This window comes from Montipora capricornis, chromosome 13, assembly GCF_036669925.1.
Source record: "Montipora capricornis isolate CH-2021 chromosome 13, ASM3666992v2, whole genome shotgun sequence".
NCBI classification, from domain to species: domain Eukaryota; kingdom Metazoa; phylum Cnidaria; class Anthozoa; order Scleractinia; family Acroporidae; genus Montipora; species Montipora capricornis.
In genome coordinates this window covers 16,052,130-16,059,709 of record NC_090895.1, presented here as the reverse complement: position 1 = coordinate 16,059,709, position 7,580 = coordinate 16,052,130, and the positions used below count along the sequence as shown (strand labels likewise).

Below are 7,580 nucleotides of genomic sequence, written 5' to 3'. Positions count from 1 at the left end.
CAACGGAGTTCATGACATCATGTCAGGGCTACACTCATGTTTCTCACTAGCTTGGCCTGCGGACAACTGACTTCCAACTTACTCGGTCCGCAACTTACAGTACGGACATCGAACTCGGTTAGTAAGAGGTATTTAATGCTCCTTTTTTACGACTATCACTATCAGGTGAGGGCTTCAACAAACCACCCTCATGCTGAACAGCTCGTGTAATAGTTTTGAAGTACTTTTTATAAACGGGCAGTTGTGTTCTATGGGTTTTAAGGCATGAGGCGAAGCTGAACGGTCTTTGGCCTGATAAAAAAAAAACCATCTGCGCCGGAGTTTATTGAAAGGATTCAAAAACAATCCTCCAAAAGGAGTTGCTTGAGATAATGGAACCCTTATTGGTTTGACAGCGAGTGGTGTAGAAGCCGTGAGACACTGGAGGCCACATCATGATCAAGGGAAAAGAGCGAAAGTCTAGCGGTGAAACACGCAGCGAGGAAGGTAGATTTTTGTAATTGACAATGTATTTTTTGTTGTCGAGGATCTTATCTGTTTGAAAGAAATGTCGTTCTCTCATGGGTTTTAACGCAACCATTTTGAATCAGAAGTAAATGTCTTTGAACGGATGTGACGTCGAATACACAGCTAATTTCGATATATTAAACTTCAGCTTAAAAAAATGAAAATCGTTTCGAGGCTCTAAGGAATAATAACCACGATTTGTAGGAGTTCCCAAGAGCCTCGAGGTGAGGTATTTTGTCTAATGCCCTGTTCACACCAAATCTTTTCCATGTTTTGAAGGTGTTTAGTTAAACACAGTTTCAAAGGATTTTTTTCATGTACACTGATTTTTGTTGACTACCAATTTTGCATAGGTCAAAGCATGTATTTAAACTCACCTGAATCTCATGTAAAGGCCAGTCCTTTATTTTTCTCTGACTGATTTTCATTTTATTAAACCAAGGTTTATTAAACATGTCTTGTTGGTGTGAATGGGGTCTAAGACTGAATTTTAGTGTATCGAAATTGGGCTATAGACCACTTTCATAAATTGCGACCGATTTGATATTCTATTGTATTTATGTTAATTGGACCTACTGGCCTCATTTTCGTTAACATATTCTTTTGAATTTTGCGCATTGCAACGAGGCTATAAAGGCTTATCAGCATTGAAACAAAAGAACATTTTGTCGGGCCGCCATTATGACAAAGGTCTATTACATAACATAGAATCGCACTCTTTTCAATTGACGTCACGGCCTGAAGCATTATTGGACTATTTAATCCCGTAGTGCTTTGTATAACGCGTTACGATCAATTTTTATGCTAATACAGGGATGGCGCAGTAGTTATATCACTATCCTTCCACCAGTGTGGCCTGGGTTCGACTCCCAGGGTCGAGTTTGATTTTTCTCCCCCTTGCACAGAGAGGTACATAATAGCACGTTTCATATATAGCAATGTTTCTCGTGCCGTCACCCATTGTTATTAATATGCCAACAAGAACCTAATTGGCTGTTGAAACAATGACTTTTTTCGTTCTGTTGTTGGCAAATTTGAATATCAAAAGAAATGTCACTGTTCTCTATCTCACATTCACCTATTGCGGGACATTACACGAACTTGCAAATGACCAGTTCCCAGAAGGCAATTTGATAGTGCAGATGGTAGAACAAGTGCAGCGTAATCGTCGAATCCCGTTCAAGACTGGATTTTTATGGGCTTCTTTGCAGCTACTCAAGTTGTTTTGTATTTCAGCCTGTAAAAAGAATTTTTGTTCGGAAATCATATTCTGTTTACAGTATAGAACAGTATATAGTTGTATATAGTTGTAAAAGCATTGGAACTTGACCAAACGTCAGAGTATTCATTGCAAGGGATGAAGTAGTTTAGTGTTATGACATAGTTGATTATTGAAAATTCTCTGCGCTGATTGGTTGTCCTTGAGGTGATTATCACGCGAAAAAATAGCTGCAAGCCGTTTTGTCGAGGTGACAGACGGACGAATTAATTGTTTTAAAGAAAATTCTTATTTTTCAAAGAATCACTTATGTAATTATACTAAAACAATTATTCACCTCCGGCTCGGTGAATGATTGTTAATTATCAACTCAAATCTAAAATCGCTGATTCATGGGAGAGAGATCCAGATAAACTGACAATTAAGTAAGTGCATCAGTAAATATCGCGATTGATATCTGGTGTTAATGAAAATGAAAGATTAATGATAACAATAATAATAAAGCATAGAGCTTCCCCAATAAATTTTCTGGAGCAGATTCACAGCAACCTTCAAACTTCTAAATTGTAAAGGCGGCTATGAATCCACTCCGGAGAACTCCTTTTAACTTTGCAGAGAGTTTCGTCTTAGCTTGTTAATCACTTTCCTGAAATAAAAATTGGGATTCACCGTTTTTGGGATATAAAGGCTTAAAGACAAGATATAGCGCATTTTTAGGAGTGTGTCTTGTTATGGAATAGGTGTTTGGTGTTACTGTTACATGGAACAGCTGGGTACATTCAATCCTTCCAAATGGTACAGTTTGCCGAAACTGTTAAAACTGGTTCGAACCTCCTTATAATGCAAAAAATAAGCTAAAAATAGGTTGTTTTATCAGCTGCTCTGATCACTATTTGTTATTTTTCAGGGTCAGCGACAGCGGCTTCAGTAATGTGGACTAGATAACTTTGCTTAAGCTCAACTGGATCCATTTAACAATCTCTCTCGGTGAATTTAATGCCTAAGAAGATAATAAATAAATCTCCAGGCTAATAAAAGGTTGGAGTAAATAATTGATACAATGGAAATGTTGTCTTTGATTCATTAATGGTCTGTCTTGGCAATTCAAGTTGAAAATAATTTGAGGTCTAGAACTGACATTGGAAGCCACATGCATGTTCCAGCACTCGGCAGAGTCCCTTTTTGACTTATTGCTGTTTATGATTAGGTGGCTTCATACACCGGAAGCCTTTTTAGAGACATCACTGCCAAGCTGGCCACTTCTGCTGGGTAGAACAGGACAGCCACAACACCGAGGACTCCATCCCCTACTCTATTCGAATAGTGTGTGGGTTCTTTAACGTCCCACAGGGAAGTTATGAACATAGAATATAATTTTGATTCGGGGCCTACGGTTTAAAGTCCTTATCCGAGAAGACTCAAAAGTCTAAGCATTTGCAGATGTATTTACAAAGGCAGCACTTTCTAATCAGTTATTTTACGATCCTGAGTGTTGATCCGGCCAGGGTTCACTGTTAACCAGTAGGCAGATCATTCGATTAACACTGAAGCCCTTGTGAAACTACCAGTAATTACTTTAGAAGATTGCCCTTGCAATTCTAGACAAGATAGCTAAAACGAGCTATTAAAACGATATTAGGGACCTTAAGCAAGGATGACGACGGCTACGAGAATGCCTCGTAACAATAGGTTTAATTAGCAAAAACAATAGCTCTGCACGCCCCGGACGTGCCTTTCACATTTTGATACATTTCTTTGCCGTTGTCGTCTTGACAACGACGTGAAATGATCAAATTTGAGGTAATAGGGAGTTTAAGATCTGCGACGCGACGGTAACGAAAACGTCATTTAAAATTGCAAGTTCAGGTTTATTAATCTTTTTCGTCGTTATGTCGGCTTGTCTAACTTCTAAAAACTAGTGTAACTCTCCAGGAACTGAATTAGGAGGTGCGGTATTGAATCTACGACAGAAAATTCAAATTCGCTGTCTTTTGTTCACGTTCTCCGTAAAACTTGAGAATTCGTCATTTCACGTCGTAGATTTGCTGAAAACGTGAAAGAAATGTACAAAAATGAAAAATGCACGTGCGCAGCGTGCAAAGCTATTGTTTTTGCTCATTAAATATGCAAAATTTGTGACGTTTTCGTTGCCGCCGCGTCATAGATCTTAAACTCCCTAATGTGGAGGACGCGAGCACCTGATGATGAATTTTCAAATTTCTCTCTAAATATCCACACCAGTCTCACCAATTTTATTCTCAGAATATTGACACGCACTTTCTAAACCGAGCGACACGGAGTAATCGAAAAATCAGTACAGTAAAGAGAAATGATATTTTTAGACAACGTTCTCGTCCTTGCTGAAGGTCCCTATTATAGTCATTTGGTAAACTTTAAAGGCCGGGACACACTAGGCGATAAGTCGCTGCGACACGTCGCGGGGACAAGTCGCTGCAACAAATCGCCTTGTGTGACACGATTAATTTCATTGTCGCTGCAGCAGAATTTTGTCGCCGCGATCAGTCACACGAATTGAAACCAGTTTGAATTTGTGCAACTAGTCGCAGCGACAAAATTAGCGAAAGCAGCGTTGTCGCATCGTGTGTACACTTCGTGTGTACCATCGTCAGCAAAACAACAACGTGAAATAGCGAACTTCGAGGTTTTATGAAGAACGTAAGCACTTGAAGATAAATTTTAATTTTCTCCCCTAAATTAAGCGCCGCTCATAACGATTTCATTCCTAAGGAACTGCCACACCTTTGTAATATCAAAAAACTTGGAATAGTTGTGAAGTGATTACAATAATGAGAATTATGTTTTGAGATGACGTTCTCGTTGGCGTTCCCGTCGTCGTTGCTAAAGCTCCCTACTAATTGAAAAGGGCAAATGAAACGATAGAACAGGGCCCGGTTGTTCGAAAGCTGATTAGCTTAATCCAGGATTAGCGTAAACTTTTGTTTCAAGTTTAAAACTTTTTGGCGAAGTTTCTTTTGCTTATTTTTGTTTTTCAAGATTGACTTCTTCCAATGTAAAGTTTTGCCGAATATCAGTATTGAACAGCATTTGGGAGTAGAGAAATAAACTTCTCGGTTAATTTTTAATCTTGGATTAGCCTTAATCGGCTTTTGAACAACCGGGCCCAGAACAACAACATTTGATAATTAAAAATTTCGACCCAGAAGCAAGAGACAACTCAGTTGGCTGTTTACCAGTCCAGCGGAGAAGTTGTACCAGGGAATACCAGGATCAAATTAAACGAGTGGTCAGAAAGGGTCTTTAACCTCGGATTTTCGGATCTCAAGGCAAGCGCCCTAACTAATCACTTGGCCGCACTGCCTCGTAGAAAGACAGACAGTTGATATGAATGATAATTAATTTGAAATCTCTTGCTGAAGGAAATGTGACCAAAACACGAACTTTTCCATTTCGTGAATCTCGAAATAACTACCAAGTCATTACTTCCTCCAAATAATGAAATAATTATTGCCCTCTCGATCAAAAAAATCTGAACAATAACTAAATAACAGCGCACAAGATATCTTTCTTTTAGAACTAACTAACTAGATATTGATGAAATAGTACTAATATATATTCCTTTTTATAAATAAAAGAACAAAATCTACTTCTACGTCTACATAATTAATCTGCAAAATGCGATAAGGACATCTGGCAAATTAAGCATCTCTTCACCGCGCGGGGTGACGATATCATTTTTATCTTTCCCATGTGAGAATATTGGTGTCGTCATGGTAACTAAGACGACTAGCTAACCACAACGTCAATGGAGGCAGAGAAGAGAGACCCTGGGAACGAGGTTGCAAATCCTTATATATGTTCCGTTTATATTCTCTCACACTGAGCTGGAGGCGCCTGTGCACAAAGTGCTACCTTTGTGACAACCTTTGTGAATTCGTCTGCAAAATAATGATTTGACTTTCCAGTCTTCTCGGACAAAGAGTATTAGCCGTGGACCTCGCTCGTATGCAGCCACCCCTCCCCTCAGAGGGGAGGGGCTGGCTGTGCAGAGGCTACCGTAGGCCCCTATCTCGACCCTCCTTCATTAACCTCTGTAGGCCACCAAGGATCGTACGCACTGTTAATACGTGACCCCTAAAAAAGGTTACTTAATTTAATACATGTGCGGCCTTCAGTTTTGGGCTGCACAAAAAGGTATGATCCCTATTCGTACTTTTACTCATTCCAAAAATCCTCACATCAAATTCAAATATGTTACGGTGGCCTCGTCTTCCTCCTTCGCCAATTTAAAAGGTCGGTAGTTTGCGTGACGCATTCTGGATATGTGCTTTTGTATTACAAGCTTGTCACACCAACAGTGCATCCGATAGTTGATTAATTAAAGAAGAGTTTCGTACGTTTGCCTTCCTTTCCATAGGGTTTTAGCCAGATTTTACCACTAAGCAACCAACCGGAGGGCTGATTCGAACGGCGTTTGATGATGTCATTCATTTTGATGGAAAGAGTGACATTGATATGATATCTGACATTTCCGGTATCTTTTGACATTTTCATAGGAGGTTTACGCCCATCGTGTTTCGTCATGGGTAGGAAAGAATTTGCCAAACGTTTCAAAATTTGAGCAAAAGCCTTCAAATTAAAAATTATACATTTTGTGTTTTCGGTTTATCAAGATAAACACATCGTTCATTCAGTGAATGAGGTAAGTGAGATTCGCGTGACTTTACAATGTACGATTCCGCCACGAATGTACAGTGCTTATAGTTTTACGTTCGCTTTTAGGAGATTATCGCCACATCAGGGCCTTTGTCTCCTCGCTGGTAAACGTTTAACACACCGAATAATCTTGCGGGAGTGAGAGTTGACCTAAAGGTAAGAAAGACATTTGATGGACAAGAATTCATAAACAGAAGCTTATGCTCTAAAGTCGGTCTGGATTGATGATCAACCTTGAGAACGAATTTTCATGATTTTTAGTTGACTGTTTATTTATAACCTGTTATTGTGTATCCTGAGAAGTCTGTAGTATTGTTTAAGCATAAAGCATGGTAGGATTTGGAAAAAACGCTAGGAGGTCGCTCTTGTCGACGTACGAGGTACTGTTTAAAGTCATACTTTCAATACTGAAGTCAAACCGAAAGGGGATTCCGAAGTAGTATAAGGTATTTGCGTCTCTCTGAAGTCGGTTCCTCTTCTTCTTCTTCATTGTCATCCGCTATTACTCATACGTTGCAATTTAACACTAGGTTTTACGTATGTCAGACAATTTTGTCGAATTACCTTTGAATCAAAGCTTTGTAAGGTGGCTTGTAATCATTCGATTTCTCACGTCGCTTCGCGTAAACAGCGTTTGGCGCAAAATGCATCTCAATCGATTGAGGGAATCAGCAGAGTGCATCGTTCGGTTCATATGTACAAACAAGAAGTTATCCCAGAGGTCTTATTGAACTCTTCTTTGAAAAACATACGATCAAACGAAGCAGCTTGGTTGCTTTTTAGTTTGGCTCACCCATAATGTTCGTGCAATATTTTTGCTTGACCGTGTTGAATTTTAATAGAGTTTGCTTTTGATTAGTTATTGTTTTAAATGTACTGTTCCAAGAAAGGACTCAATTTCATGCTGATTTACCTTATTATTATATTATTGCTTCATCAAGCTTTGAATTTAGAGTTTGCTTTTGATTAGCGATAGTTTTCTTCGACTAAAAATTTAACTTGGAATTCATTTCTTGCAGTACAGAGCGCACGATTGTTTTGGTGAGCGAAAAGATTCGCCCGGTCAGTGACTTAGGTGCGTTCGATTGACTCTATTCCGGAATAAGAATACGTCAGTGGAGTAATTTAAAACGGCATGTCTGGTATTTTGAAGCAACAA

The 7,580-nt window shown here is 39.2% G+C and overlaps 1 protein-coding gene across 6 annotated transcripts in view; it reads left to right on the top strand.

Moving 5' to 3' along the window:
- The first annotated feature begins 6,235 nt into the window (after positions 1-6,235).
- LOC138029098 (NLR family CARD domain-containing protein 3-like) overlaps positions 6,236-7,580 on the top strand; it is a 38,128-nt gene continuing 36,783 nt past the window's right edge. For 3 of the 6 annotated variants that reach the window (XM_068876789.1, XM_068876793.1, XM_068876787.1), the window contains exons 1-2: positions 6,236-6,407; positions 6,488-6,577. The gene's annotated coding sequence lies outside the window, so the exon portion shown is untranslated. Of the gene's footprint in view, positions 6,408-6,487; positions 6,578-7,440; positions 7,497-7,580 lie in introns of all 6 variants that reach the window. The other 3 variants (XM_068876791.1, XM_068876790.1, XM_068876792.1) reach the window with 2 other exon arrangements.